The sequence below is a fragment of the Hemicordylus capensis genome, chromosome 1 (assembly GCF_027244095.1).
Source record: "Hemicordylus capensis ecotype Gifberg chromosome 1, rHemCap1.1.pri, whole genome shotgun sequence".
In the NCBI taxonomy this organism is placed as follows: domain Eukaryota; kingdom Metazoa; phylum Chordata; class Lepidosauria; order Squamata; family Cordylidae; genus Hemicordylus; species Hemicordylus capensis.
This window is the reverse complement of record NC_069657.1, coordinates 294835767-294851586: the sequence shown is the minus strand read 5'-3', so window position 1 is coordinate 294851586 and position 15820 is coordinate 294835767.

The following is a 15820-nucleotide window of genomic DNA, read 5'->3' as shown; positions in this document are numbered from 1 at the left end:
CCACTTTATAAACTGATAGATTTATCTTACATATAATGACGCTGCTCTAGGAAGCTCAAGGTGGTGAATAGTGTAATTTATTTAGAAAATCTCAAGACTGTTTTTATATTTAAAAACAAACAAAGCAGCTACATATAATAACAGTAATAACAATAACAAATAGAAAATAAAAGCACTAGCAAATTTAAACAGCACTAAAACCAATGGTCTCAAAAGGCTTAGGAAAATAAAAGGTCTTTGCCCAGTACCAGAAGGACACCCATATGGGTGTTAGGCAAGCTGCCCCAGAAAGAGAATTCTACAAGTGGTACACCCCAACGGTGAGAGAGCCCTCTCCCCACCCACCTCACCTATGAAGATGAGGAAATCTGCAAGAGCACTCACTCTGAAGGTACCTGATGGAATTCCATTACTAAATCTAAGATTTAATCACTACTTGAATACCACTCTCTGAGGTCCCTTGAGGAAGGTTGGGATACAAATAAATGAATAACTTCCGAATACTTTGTGGCAAATTTGAATGTTGGTGAAATGCATGTTCCAGTCTATACCATTAGGGGGGAAATAAGGATTGTTATTATTTTTAATTAGAAAATATCACATTAATTGATTGATTGATTGATTGATTGCTGTCAAGTCAATGTTGACTCTTAGCAACCACATATATAAATTCTCTCCAGGAGAATCTGTCTTCAACTTGGCCTTTAAGGTCTCTCAGTGGTGCATCCATTGCTGTCATAATCGAGTCCATCCACCTTGCTGCTGGTCATCCTCTTCTTCTCTTTCCTTCAACTTTCCCCAGCATTATGGATTTCTCAAGGGAGCTGGGTCTTCGCATAATGTGTCCGAAGTATGATGGTTTGAGCCTGGTCATTTGTACCTTGAGTAAAAATTCTGGATTGATTTGTTCTATGATACATTTGTTTGTTTTCCTGGCTGTCCATGGCATCCTCAAAAGTCTTCGCCAGCACCAAAGTTCAAAAGCGTCTATGCTTTTTCTATCTTGTTTCTTCAAAGTCCAGCTTTTGTATCCATAGAGTGGGGGGGGGAACCATTGTCTGAACGATTCTAATCTTTGTAGGTATAGACACGTCATGGCATCTAAATATCCTTTCCAAGACCTTCATTGCAACCCTACCAAGTGCTGGTCTGCGGCATATTTCTTGACTGCTGGATCCTTTACTGTTGACTATCAATCCTAAAAGGCAGAAGCTATCTACCACTTCAATGTCTTCATTATCAATTCAGCAATTGGTTGCTGTACCCATTGTCATCACTTTAGTTTTCTTTACATTTAGTCATAGTCCCATTTTGTCACTGTGCTCCTTGACTTTCATTACTAGAGCTTGCCGATCATCCACATTTTCAGCTATAAGAACATAAGAACAGCCCTGCTGGATCAGGCTCAAGGCCCATCTAGTCCAGCATCCTGTTTCGCACAGTGGCCCACCAGATGCTGCTGGAAGCCACTGGCAGGAGTTGAGGACATGCCCTCTCTCCTGCTGTTACTCCCCTGCAACTGAAACTCAGAGGTATCCTGCCTTTGAGGCTGGAGGTGGCCTGTAGCCCTCCGACTAGCAGCCGATGATAAACCTCTCCTCCATGAAGTTATCCAAACCCTTCTTAAAGCAATCCAGGTTGTTGGCTGTCACCACATCTCGTGGCAGAGAATTCTACAAGTTGATGATGCATTGTGTGAAAAAGTACTTCCGTTTGTTGGTCCTAAATTTCCTGGCAATCAATTTCATGGGATGACCCCTGGTTCTAGTGTTATTGGAAAGAGAGGAGAATTTCTCTCTCTCCACTTTCTCCACACCATGCATGATTTTATAGACCTCTATCATGTCTCCCCACAATCATTTTTTTCTAAACTAAAAAGCCCCAGGTGCTGTAGTCTTGCCTCATAAGAAAGATGCTCTAGGCCCCTGATCATCTTGGTTGCCCTCTTCTGCACCTTTTCTAGTTCTACAGTGTCCTTTTTTAGATATGGTGACCAGAATTGTACGCCGTACTCCAGGTGTGGCCGCACCATCGTTTTGTATAAGGGCATTATAATATTAGCTGTTTAGGAGAGATCCTTTTGGAGCTCCTCACAATCAGTTTTGGATTTCACTAGCCGAAAGAGTTTGGTATCGTCTGCAAATTGGGCCACCTCGCTGCTTACCCCTACTTCTAGATCATTTATGAATAAATTTAAAAGCACTGGTCCCAGAACAGATCCCTGGGGGACGCCACTTCTTTCTTCCCTCCATTGTGAAAACTCTCCATTTATACCTACCCTCTGTTTCCTGTCTTTCAACCAGTTAGCAATCCACACATGTACTTGTCCTCTTAGTTTTTGAAAGTCCAGGTATACTATGTCAACTGGATCACCTTGATCCACACACTTGTTGACACTCTCAAAGAACTCCAAACAAAGAGGCAAGATTTACCTTTGTGGAAGCCATGCTGATCCACTCCCAGCAGGGCCTATTCTTCTGTGTGCTTTACAATTTTATCCTTGAGGATGCTTTCCATCAATTTGCCTGGAACGGACATTAAGCTAACCAGCCTGTAATTTCCCGGATCACCCCTGGATCCCTTTTTGAAAATCAGTGTTACATTTGCTACTCTCCAGTCCTCCAGTACAGAGCCCGATTGCAGGGATAAGTTATATATTTTAGCAAGGAGGTTGGCAATTTCACATTTGAGTTCTTTGAGGACTCTTGGATGGATGCCATCTGGCCCTGGTGATTTGTTAGTTTTCAGTTTTTCCAGACAATCTAGAACATCATCTCTCGTCCCTTCTATTTCACTCAGTTCTTTAGCTTCCATCCCCGAAAAGCCTGGTTCAGGAACAGGTATATGCTCAGTATCCTCTACCGTGAAGACGGATGCAACGAACCCATTGAGCTTTTCTGCAAACTCCATATCCTCCTTAATAATCCCTTTCACTCCCTCATTGTCTAATGGTCCAACCACCTCCCTGGCAGGTTTCCTGCTGATGTATTTAAAGATGTTTTTGTTATTCCCCTTGATTCTTTTAGCTAAATGTTCCTCAAACTCTCTTTTTGCCTCCCTTATTGTCACCTTGCATTTCTTTTGCCAGAGTTTGTGTTTCTTTCTGTTCGCTTCATTTGGACAGGCCTTCCAATTTTGGAAGGAAGACTTCTTCCCTTTTATAGCTTCCTTGACAGTACCTGTTAGCCATGCTGGCATCTTCCTGGAGTTAGTGGTACCTTTCCTCCTTTTGGGTATACAATCTAACTGGGCTTCTAGGATTGTGGTTTTGAGTAAACTCCATGCACTGGAGCGAAGTGACTTTCCTGATTTTCCCTTTCAGCTTTCTATTCACCATACTCCTCATTTTGCAGAAGTTTCCTCTTCTGAAATTCAAAATGTCTGTGTTAGACTTCCTTGGTGATTCTCTCCCCGCATGTATGCTGAATTTGATCGCACTGTGGTCACTGTTCCCTAAAGGGTTGATGACACTGACATCACGCACCGGGTCCTGGGTGCCACTCAGAATTAAGTCCAAGGTCGCCTTCTCTCTTTTTAGTTCTAAGACCAACTGTTCTAGGGCACAGTCATTTAGCGTATCTAGAAATTTGACCTCTTTGTCATGACCTGACTGTGAATTTACCCAGTCTATGTCTGGGTAATTGAAGTCACCCATTATTACAGCCCTGCCTCTTCTTGACGCCTCCCTGATTTGCTCCTGCAACCCCCAGTCACTGTTAGCGTTTTGATCAGGAGGGCGATAGCACGTCCTCAGCAGCACATTCCCTTTCAGGCCTTGTACTGTCACCCACAAGGTTTCTGTGGAGGACTCCAGTCCACCTAGGTTTTCTACCTTGTTAGATTCTATGCCTTCTTTAACATACAGTGCTACTCCACCTCCCTGTCCTTTCCATCGAGTTTATATCCAGGGATAACAGTGTCCCACTGGTTCTCACTGTTCCACCATGTTTCTGTTATGCCCAGTATATCTATTTCTGTGTTAGCAACCAAGCACTCCTGCTCACCCATCTTGGCTCGGTGGCTTCTGGAATTGGCATATAAGCACCTATATGCTGAATCACTCACCTGATTAGCGATGGGCCCGGACCGGTCCGGAGGCCATTCTAAAGGCCTCCGGAACGGTCCAGAATGGTCCGGAACTGGGCGGTCCGGTTCGGGTGGGTAGGGGACTTTAAGAGCAGGTGGAGGGTGGAGCGCGCAAAGTACTTCTGGGAGTTTTGCAGAGCAGCAGCAGGGAAGGGGCGGCAGGGAGGTATCCTGCCGCCCCAATTACTACTAAACTTACGGCACCAGAATGGGAAAGAGGCGGGAGGGGTAAGTAAACCCTCCACCCACTCTTAAAGCCACCCCCACCCCAGTGCCGGACCGCAGTTTGGCAGTTCCGTGCACACTCCTACACCTGATGTATGCTATCTTTCTTCTGACTCTTTGACCAGCTGGCACAGGCTCCTGCCTGCTCTTTATGAGGTTCTGCTCTGTCCTCTTCTGTTTTATCTGAATCCTTTGCACCCTCACATTTTAAAGGATGGCTTTTGCCAAACAGGATACTGCCCAGCTCCCGTCGGCTGTTCCGCAGGCATCATTTTAAAAGCTGCTCTGAAACCTTTTTGATTTTAAGCGCCAGCAGTCTGGTTCCATCTTGGGTCAAGTGCAGCCCGTCCCTTTTGTACAGGCCTTGCTTTCCCCAAAATGTATCCCAGTGCCTAACAAATCTAAACCCCTCCTCCTGGCACCAACATCTCATCCACGCATTGAAACCCCTCAGCTCTTCCTGTCTCACTGTACCTGTGCATGGAACAGGTAGCATTTCTGAGAATGATACCTTGGGGGTCCTGGACTTCAATCTGGCTATCAGAGTGGTGCCATCAGCATAGTGCAGGTTATTGATGTTTCTTCCTCCAGCTTTAAAACTATGCTCATCTTCCAATCCAGCTTCTCTCAGTATATGTTCAGCATATAAATTGAATAAAGGAGAAAGTATACAGACTTGTCTTACTCCTTTGCCGATCTGGAACCAGTCTGTTTCACCATGTTCTGTCTGGACTGTGGCTTCCTGTCCTGTCTATAGGTTTCTCATGAGAACAAGATGTTCTGGGATGCCCATTTTTCTAAGGATATTCCACAACTTGACATGGTCGATGGAATCAAAGGCTTTTCTGTAGTCAATAAAACACATATTGACTTCTTTCTGGTGTTCTTTGGCTTTCTCAGTTATCCAGCATGCATCAGCAATGATGTCTCTTGTTTGTCAGCCTTTTCTGAAACGAGCTTGAACATCCGGCATTTCCCTTTCCACACAGGGCTGTAATAGGCGTTGGATGATCCTGAGCATTATTTTGCTAACATATGAAATTAAGGATATTGTGTGATGGTTTGTGCAATCAGTTAAGTCTTCTTTCTTTAGTATGGATATGTAGACTGACCTCTTCCAATCTGTTGTTCACTGTGGTGTTCTCCAAATGTGCTGGCATAGTTTGGTTAGAGCCTTGACTGATACTTCTTCTGTTGCCTGCCATATTTCTGTAGCTATTCCATCAGTTCCTGTAGCCTTTCAACTTGGTAATGACTGGAGCGCTGATCTAACTTCATCTTCCCATAATAAAGGTTCCTGCAAGTAGGGAATATCTACTAGAGTATCTTGGATGCTGACATCCCTGCTGTACAGATTTTCAGTCTACTCCTTAAATCTCTGTTTGATCTTCTCTGAGTCAGTTACTACCTGTCCTTTGGCATCCCTTAACACACCAATTCAAGGTTGATCCTCCCTCTGAGTTCAGAGATCTTTTGGAAAACTTGCCTTGTTTTTCCGTGTCTATTTCCATTCTCAAGGTCTTTACAGATGTCATTGTAGTACTGCTCCTTGTCTCTTCTAACAGCTTTCTGAAATTCCCTATTAAGTTCCTTCCTGAGGTCTTTATCTTTCTTGACTTTGCCTTCTCTCCTCTTCTGGGCAATTTCCACTGTCTGTTCTGACTTCCATTTTGCTTTCTTCTGTTTCTTGATCTTTGGCAGTCTCTTTTCACATTCGTCCTTAACTTCTTTGATTTCATTCCACAGTTCCTCTGGTTCCCTATCAATGAAGTTCAGAACTTCAAAGCAGTTCCTGATGTTCTCCTTGAAAATGGTGGGTACATTCTCAAGATCTTATCATGGAAACTGGATAGATTTGTTTTTCCACTTTAGCTTAACTTGGAACTTGCACATGAGTGTTTCATGATCTGTTCCACAATCCGTCCCCGGCCATGTCTTTGCTGTTATAACTGAGCTCTTCCACCTCCTTGCACCAATAATGTAATCAATTTGATTTCTGTGTATTACATCTGGTGATGTCCATGTTTATAGGCACCGCTTTCAGTGGCGTAACTGGGGGAGGGGGCAGCCAGGGAACCTGCCCTAGATGCCACTGGGGGGGGCATGCCAGTGCCTACCACCCCCATCCCATTGCCCACCTGCCCAGCCCCAAGGCCCCTCAGCCACTTGCCCTCTTTGCCTTCTCGCTTGCTTGCCTTGCCCTCCACCTACAATCAGAGCAGCCTGCAAACTGCAACACAACTCCTTCTCTCCCTGCCACTCAGCTGATCGGAGGCTGGGCGGGGCTTCCAGAGAGGTCTCCCTGCAGGCGTCCCTGAAGCCTGAACTCGAGTGCTGGCTGCTCTTACCCACCACTGTTCTCTCTGCCCAACACAGCCTTTGCCTGCTTCATGGAGGTATGATGTGAATTCAGTTTTGTGGTTATCCCCCCCCACCCGATATATAGGGATCTGTTTGCTATAGGGCTTTGACTGCAGGGCAGGGGGGACTGAGAAGTCTGACTATTTAATGTGAAACAGATTGGAAAAATTTGATCCCTTAAAAAAAAACCTGTATAAAAAGCCCTATAAGTGGCAGGAAATTGGTAGAAAATTACAAAAACTTCTGGAATATATTATATTATATTATATTATATTATATTATATTATATTATTTATAAATGTACTCATGTTCAAGTTGTTTTGCAACCCAGAAGGTCTGAGAACTATGAAGCATGTGTTGTGCTTTTTATTTCTGTTTCTTTAGAAATGCACTATATGTCCAAGCTGGTTGGACATGTCCAAAAACCTCACTCACTATTTACACTGTATATCATCAGTCAGTATGATTCTGTAATGATATGAAATGTTAAGGAGGCCCTGGACATGCTGATTTGCCCCCTAGCCCCACACCCCACTAGGGATGACCCTGCTTCTGAGCACCTGCAGAGAGTGGTTTCTATCTCAGTACAGCGAGAGACCACAACCAGCCCTGCTTCCACATTGGGGAGCAGGGAGAATGACCTTTAGGACACAGGGCGTAACTTCAGGAGCTCCTTGAGCCCTGGCATGTCTCATCTATCATACAATTTTACCGAAAAAAGGCAGATTCCTCAATCTCCCCCCACCCCGTTCTTTTTCACCTGAGGAATGGTGCTAATTCTTGCTCTTTTCTCTATTTCTCCCCACCTATCTTCCTTGCTTCAGTGGGATTTACTGATCTCATATAGGGAGCAAAATATGCTGGGAGCACAAATTGGTTTGGTTTGGTTTACATCCCTGAGCATGTGCAATCCTATATGCACTTACCAGGGAAGGACAGTTGAATGCAATAGAGTTTGTTTTTAAGTAGACATGCTTTTCTTGCCAGTAAGTCCTTTAGGTTTCAATGAAATGTACTTCCAGCTAAATGTGGTTAGATTTGCTACCTGAGGCTGCAATTCTCCACACACTTACCTGGGACTTTTACACACAGCAGGCTTTACTGCAAGTTTACTGGGAGGCTTTACTGCAAAATCGAAGTTGTCCCAAAGAATGAACACATAATAGTGGATTTTTTTTAAACTCTGGATATAAATCAGGCTACACTCTAATGAGCAGTGAAAAACCTGAATAGTGTGTGAACTGCTCCCCAGTAACTCGCAGGGACTTTGGGGTAAATCTGGCCAACATGTGAATGCAGCACCTCCATTCCAGAGGAGATGTGTGTTATAGGGCTTTAAAAGCCCCATGTGAAAAATCTCCTGGAATCAAACTTTACTGAATTTGTTCAGAATTCTGAGAAAACAAACATAGGCTCACCCTGCATGGTTGAAAGTCTCCTTTGCTAATCTGCAGCGAGGGGGCCATTTTAATAATTAGCGTTGCTAGTGTGTTCTAGGCATTAAAAGTAGCACAAATATATAGTACTCAATTCATATCACTATATACTGTGAAGCGTGCAAGTGTGTATTCAGTGAAATGTATTTCCAGGCAGCATACTTATTTTGAAATATCAAATTTAAATGCTTGGGGTCCTGGGGTGTGTGGAGGCCCTGGACTTTGAGGGGCTGGGGGCCCATTTTAAAATCTCATCTTGGCCCATTCCAACCTTGCTATGCCCCTGGCGGTCACTACACATGGGTTTCTGCACAACACCTGCACAGAAGAAACTTCCATGTAGAAAATGTGTCTCTTGTAAAGTGACCCTGAATTTTCCATCCATGACTGGGATATCTGAGAGTTACAGTCAATAATAAAAGAGCAGCACACTGCTTGTGACAGGAAGGGGCAAATTACAATGATTTCTTAGTTTGGCAGGGGCTGGTTTTGGCTCTGGGAGAACTTGGCTGTCTGCTCCTGTTGCAAATTCCTCTGTCTAGTGTGGCAAACTAATGTATCCTCCTCCCTCCTGGTGTCAAAGTAAGCACTAGTGTGGTGAATGCACATATATCCCATCAAGAGCCAACAGTCATCATAAGACAAAGGCTGGCAGGAATCATCCAATGGTTTATAGTCCCCCTCCCCCCCACCACCTTCTTCCCCTCTTTTGCTAGTAGCTATTTGGGCAGGTGATCCTCTAGGACAAAGTCATGTTTTTTAAAAAGCATGAGATGAGACAGAAAATGACACTTGGAATCCTCGCATAACTCTTGAATGTTGTTCTAAATCTTTAACAGAGATGGCTCATGTTTTCAGGTTTTGATCAACAACCATGTCTAGATGGTACAGTGTTCCTTTTAACAGGGATTTCCAGATATTGTTGACTACAAGTCCCATCATCCCTGTTTGGACAGGGGCACAATTTCAGTGCTTGCCCTAGGTGCTGTTTTCCCTAGATACGCCCCTGACCACTTTGGTTGTTTGAAGAATGTGTTAGCAATGAAGAGATCATTGGCTTGGCAGAAACTAACAAGTCGTTCTCCTGCTTCATTTCTGTTTCCTAGGCCATATAGGCTGACTGTGTTTTCCTCCTTACCTTTTCCAACTTTGGCATTCCAGTCTCCAACCACCAGCATCATATCTTGCTTGCATGTTCTGTCAATTTCATACCGAATTTGAGCATAAAACTCATCAACTTCCTCTTCTTCTGCATCAGTCATTGGGGCATAGACTTGAAGAACTGTCATGTTAAAGGGTTGTCCATGAAATCTAATTGATATTAGTCGGTCACTGACCGCATGGTACCCAAGTACTGTCATTGCGATATCCTTCTTGACTATAAAAGCAACACAGTTCCTTCTTTGGTTTTTGTGTCCTGAGTAGTAAATGGTATGATTTTCTGACTGAAAGTGTCCTTTTCCAGTCCATTTTAATTCACTAGTGCCCAAGATGTCAATCTGTAATCGATTCATTTCATCTTTCACTGTGTTGAGCTTTCCCATATTCATGCTTCTTATATTCCACATTCCCATTGTAATTCTGTCTTTGCAGCTTCAGATTTTCTTTTCTCACACGTCAACATTAGATGCTATAGATGTCCAAAAGGCTTTAGTCTAACCGCGTCATAAACACCATCGGTACTCTGAAAGATCCTCAGCTCTTCCTCAGTAGCATGTTGAGTACCATCCGACCTGAGGGGCCCATCATCCGACCAGCACTACATCAACAATCATTCCATTTTGTCTATCCATGTTGTTTTCTTGGTAAAATACAGGAGTGGTTTACCATTGCCTTCTCCCATGCAGTATGAAAAGATGCCTTTGTCGTTGTCACTGAAGTTATCATCCGCCTCCAGCACCTTCCTATATTGCTGCTGCCCAATATAAATGGCCTGCTTGCTTCAGCTGGGCAGCTGGGATGACCTTTGCGCTTTGGGTGACCCTACTGGGAGGATACCTCCCTCTGTACTTTGCTCATCCCTCCCAGGACCATTCCCCACCCCCCACCACCACGCTGAGGCAGCATAGCTGGACTTGGGCGGGATCACAGTGATACTCAACACAAAATTACGCTATACACACTCTGGCTGCTGCTAGTAAAGTCAGTATCAGTTCCAAATTCCTGGCTTCTTTTATATAACCAAATAATAATATTCTTGGATCTTTGGGGAGTGCATATCCAGTTTTTCCTGCTATTTTCTGTTGGATCTCACTCCAAAAACAGTTTATTAATAGCCATTTCCACATCACATGGAATATATCTGCTTCTAGCTAACATCCAGCATTGACTTATGGTACAAATTATAAATATGCCTAACTGGAGTCAAATACTCATGGAATTGGACCTTTAAGACGCTCCTCCAGCTATTGTAACAACCTCTACCATTCCCTTATTTGACCTTTTAGCAAGGGGAATTTTACTATGTGTTTTGCCCATGTAAGATCTCTTAAAGGCCCAAAGCACTGTATCAGTTTTGTTACAATACTATGTAGCTGCAGAAATTGAAGCCTGCTGTTTTCTCCCTGATTTGTTCATATGAAATCAGAGTTTCATTCACCAATCCATCTTTTATTTCAACTAAATCTAAATTATCCCAAGTTGATATGCCCCCTAACATTTATAAAATTATAAAATATTAAAGGCAGAGGTTAGAGGAGACAATCCTGGGCTTACTTTATTTCTTACTAATGATCAAATTCCCAATACATCCCTTGTAATTATTGGGGACACCCCTGATCTTTTCTTATTTTGATACCAAAGCATTTTGTTAAAACCAATCTTGTTCTCTTCCTGCTCTGCTTTAATTAATTTCTTCTCTTTTTTATACCAGTCTGATTTAGTAGCTAACTGGGCTGCATTATAGTATATTCCTATATTGGGTAAACCTGCTCCTCCTGTGATAACTTATTTGTATAATATTGTTTTACTAACCCTGGGTGGTTTATTCATCCAGACATAGTTTATAATCAATTTTTGCCAATTTCTGAGAATAGACTGTTTACACTTCAAGGGGATATTTGTAAACAAAAATAGTATCCTGGGAAAGATGTTCATTTTTATAACTATTTTATCCATCATGCAAATATGAAAAGTCTGCCAGTATTTCAAATTGTTTTTTATATCCAACCATAACTGTCTATGGTTATATTCATTTATTTTTCTCAAGTTCTTTTGCACCCAAATACCTAAATATCTTATGGGAGTCAGCTTTATTTTTATTCCATACTTGTCAGCGATATCCTTTATTATTTTGGAAGTTAAGTTTATACTTAGCCACTCTGACTTCTCCCAATTTACCTTATAACCAGAGACTTGACTGCCTCTCTCTAACATTTCAAATTCTTTCTTTCTTTCTTTCTTTCTTTCTTTCTTTCTGACATATTTTTATACCATCCAAAACTTATGTCTCTGGGAGGTTTACAACAAGATAAAAACAAAAGTAAAACATTAATTAAAAACAAAAACAAAACAAGAAATTTAAAATACAACAATTTAGAATTTTAAAACAATATTCTAAAAACAACATTAAAACAATCAAAACAATACCAGTTAAAAACCTGGGTGAACAGATGTGTCTTTAAAGACTTTAAAAGTTGTCAGAGATGGGGAGGCTCTTATTTCACTAGGGAGCACATTCCAAAGCCTTGGGGCAGCAGCAGAGAAGGCCTGTCCCTGAGTAGCCACCAGACGAACCGATGGCAAATGCAGACAGACCTCTCCTGATGATCTAAATGGGTGGTGGTGGTCATGATGAAGAAGACGTTCTCTTAAATACCCATGGCCCAAGCTGTTTAGGGCTTTATAGGTTATGACCAACACCTTGTATTTTGCCCGGAAACATATCAATAGCCAGTGTAACTCCTTCAATATGGGAGTAATATGGTCTCTCCTAGATGACCCAGAGACCAGCCTGGCTGCCGCATTCTGGACCAATTGTAGTTTCTGGACTACGTACAAGGGCAGCCCCACAGAGAGTGCATTGTAGTAATTCAGTCTGGAGGTTACCAGCAGATGTACCACTGTTTTGAGGTCGTTCATCTCAAGAAATGGATGCAGCTGGCATATCAGCCAAAGCTGATAGAAGGCACTTCTGGCCACCGCCTCAGCCTGGGACACCAAGGAGAGACTTGGATCCAGAAGCACCCCTAGACTGCGTACCTGTTTCTTCTGGGGAAGTGTCAAATCCACTGCCACAGCTGCTACCTAGCTTCTCAGTTGCAAACCTAACAGTGAAAAAGTTGAAGAAAGTGTTCCTGAAGCAGAACCTGCAGAACTCAAGCAGGTCATTTGAGACACTGGCTTACTACTCTTCACTTACACACCTTAAAACTGTCACTAGCTTGAGGATATATGTAGTGGTTGTTATTCTAGTGCAAAAGAAAGTATTTATCACTCACTCTGCAAGACTCTGCTTGGGTGAGGCAAGTAAAGGTAAAGACAAAGTTGTACTGTCAAGTCGGTGTTGACTCCTGGTGGCCACAGAGCCCTGTGGTTGTCTTTGGTAGAATACAGGAGGGGTTTACCATTGCCTCCTCCCACGCAGTATGAGATGATGCCTTTCAGCATCTTCCTATATCGTTGCTGCCCTATATAGTTGTTTCCCATAGTCTGGGAAACACACCAGCAGGGATTCGAACCGGCAACCTCTTGCTCCCCGTGCAAGTTACTTCCCCCCTGTACCATTAGGTGGCTGGGAGAAGCAAGTACTGGGTGCAAATTGCTCCAAGGAATAAGCAGGATTTTTCTGAAGTGCTATTGATGTTCTAACAAGGGACAATACAGTACAATGTGCTGATAAAAAGACTCACCCTTAACTTCTCTAAAGGAGCATAACTGTGGGGAAATTGCCTACGCAGAGGGTACAGCCAAAATTCAAGACTACTAAAAATAGAGGGTGCTCAGGTGGGAAACAATAATGGATAACTCTGGATGGGAGTGGGCATTTAAACCTGCTGCATACACTCCTATACATCTATCCCAAACACACCACTGTTTATTGCTGTAAGCACTTGAATCATAGGTATTGCCATTGGTATGCCAGAAGCAATAGCTTCAATAGAGCAAGCAGAATTCATTGCAACTATGATGATATCCCATCAGTGTGATTAATTCATGAGCAAGTTTCTTTAAAAGCTGACAAAGGAAGTCAATTTGGTAGAAAGTCAGATAAGCTTGCATCGTTGCTTCTGATGAGAACACAAGGTAGTTAAAATTTAAAGAGCAAGTTTGAGTTCCTTCCATGTCCCCAACAAAGTCAAGCAAAGGATTGTGTCTTGGACTATGATTTCACCCTGAAAATGCCAGCTGCGCCAGGATCCCATTTCTAGCTGCTTTAATATAGTTCCTAATGCTTGCTGTCGTTTGTTTTATCTCTTGATTAGTTCAGGTACCTTGATAAATATGAACAGGAAACACTGCTCTGTGTCCTTCAGCCCTATGGCAATGTTAATGGAGCTTATTCCAAACTGTCATATATTTCCCAGTGTGATTTTTCTTCACAGCTGGCTGAGCTCTAAACTAATTGAGTATCCACCTCAGCTGTGGGGGGACATGTTTCCAGCTCTCCTGCTGAGAAACTTGATATATCCCATGGAGCACATTAAAACTGACATCCTTCCAATAGGATTCACAGTATCTGAGAGATATTTGTAAAGGGGCTTTCAGGCTGCAGAAATTTTTGTTTCTCATCTTCTTGTTGACTGCTGAAATGTTCTCATTTGGTGGTGTACCTTCTTCATTTGGCCCTATCCTCCTCAACATCTTCCAGCCCAAAACACTTATTACCTCTTACCTCTCTAAGAGGTTCCCCTGTCACTGATATCTCTGGGGATATCTCTGGGACATGTCACATTCTTGTACAATGAATGGTTTGCTTCTGAGTGTACCTGCTAGGGAACAGCAGGGGTGGAGCAAGATGCACTAGATATCAGAGGCCTTAAAACTAATAACACAATAAATGAGTGAGCCATTTTGTCCTACTACAGGAAAAGACAAAGTGAAAAATAAATCCCTGCCCTACTTCAGTGAGGCAGAATGGTTCTGGAAAACCTGTACAATGCTAGCTATTGTAAGCACAAAAGCAAGACTGGGCCTTTGGTACCTCTACTAAAGTTAAATCTAAACACCATTCTGCTTTGCCTCATATATACTGCCCAGCTAATCATCTCTGTTGCATCAGAAATCTGGGTCCTCCCTCGGCCTTTGATAAGCAGGTGAGTTTAGGACTGAGAGCTGCATTTGGCCTTGATCTGTGTTTTACTTTTATGCCTTTGTTTAATTTGGTTTATAATACTTTGTACTTTGGAGGAGAATAATTTTGCCCTTTGGTCCTAGCTGGCTTTGGAAAAGTTTGCTGTTCTTTCATAATCCTCTCACTAACAGATATTTAAGAATAAAGAAGGTCTTCTGATCTTACATTTTGACAAATCCCAGTCTTACTGGTTTTCATCTAGGACCAGCCAGAGCTGAGATTCCAATACACACTCCAACAACTTGCCCCAAAATGGCAAGTTAGAAACTGATAGACAGTTATCCAGGATGGTTGGGGGTCCAAGGAAGGTTTCTTCAAGAGGGCCCTGATGACTACCTCTTTTAGTGGGACAGGGGCACCTCCCCCTGTTTTCAAGATTTTACTATCCCTACAACCCAGGACCCTAATCCATCTCTGGCTGCCCTTAATAGCCTTGAAGGGCAAGGGTCAATCATTCAAATGAAGGACAGGCTTCTTCCAAGCACCCTGTCTGCTTTTTGGGGGAGCACAAACTGAAATTCATCCATAACATTGGGACCAGATGGTGTCTGGAGCATTCAGTCCTGACTCTGCAAAAAGCATCCAAGTTGGTGTGGATACAAGTGATTTTTATCTGCAAAAAATACAAAGTGAATTGGTCACAGTGGGCTGAGGAGGGGCTATTCTGATGGTCCATGAGTCCCTGAACAGCTCTGCTGGATGATATTGAGCAGACACAATGTTGGCAGAGAAATAAGATTTTTTCAGCACCATCACCACCATAGAGTAGGCTCTAATTCGGGCTTTAGCTTGATTCCAGCCATTTTTGTTCCAGGTTCTACGACGATGATGCTCAAGCCATCTCCCAGCCTGTTTCATTGTCAATAGTTCCCCTGTATACCAAGGGGTTGCCTGGGATCAGTAAGTTGGGGGGGGGTGCTCAGGCATGACCATGTCAATCACCTGTCCCACCGCCTTGTTCCAGAAGGAGACTAGGGAATCAAGTCCTCTGCTCTCTCAGCAGGAAACTCCCCCAAAGTTGTCAGGAATCCTTTAGGATCAATAAGTCTCTGGAGGTAGACTGTCCTAATTCATCCGCCACCCTGCAGAGGTGTTCTAGGTTCAATCCAATTTTCAGCAGATAGTGATATGTCCATGACAACTGCACTAAGGCCTAAGTTTTGTATTAGAACAAATAGACTTTAGAGGATAATTGTGACATATTATCTTTTGACTTTGCATTTGAATGGTTTATTCCAAATTTCACTTTTAAAAAGAATTTGTTCAGAATTCTAACATTTGGAAACCTAAGTGTATCAGACTGTGGAGAGACAGTGTTCATTGGTGTCTGAGAAAATTGTTTGATACTTGCCACATATAACTGTAACAGTTTATCCTGAAGACTAATTGAATGTAATATATCAGTGCCCCAATGTCCTGG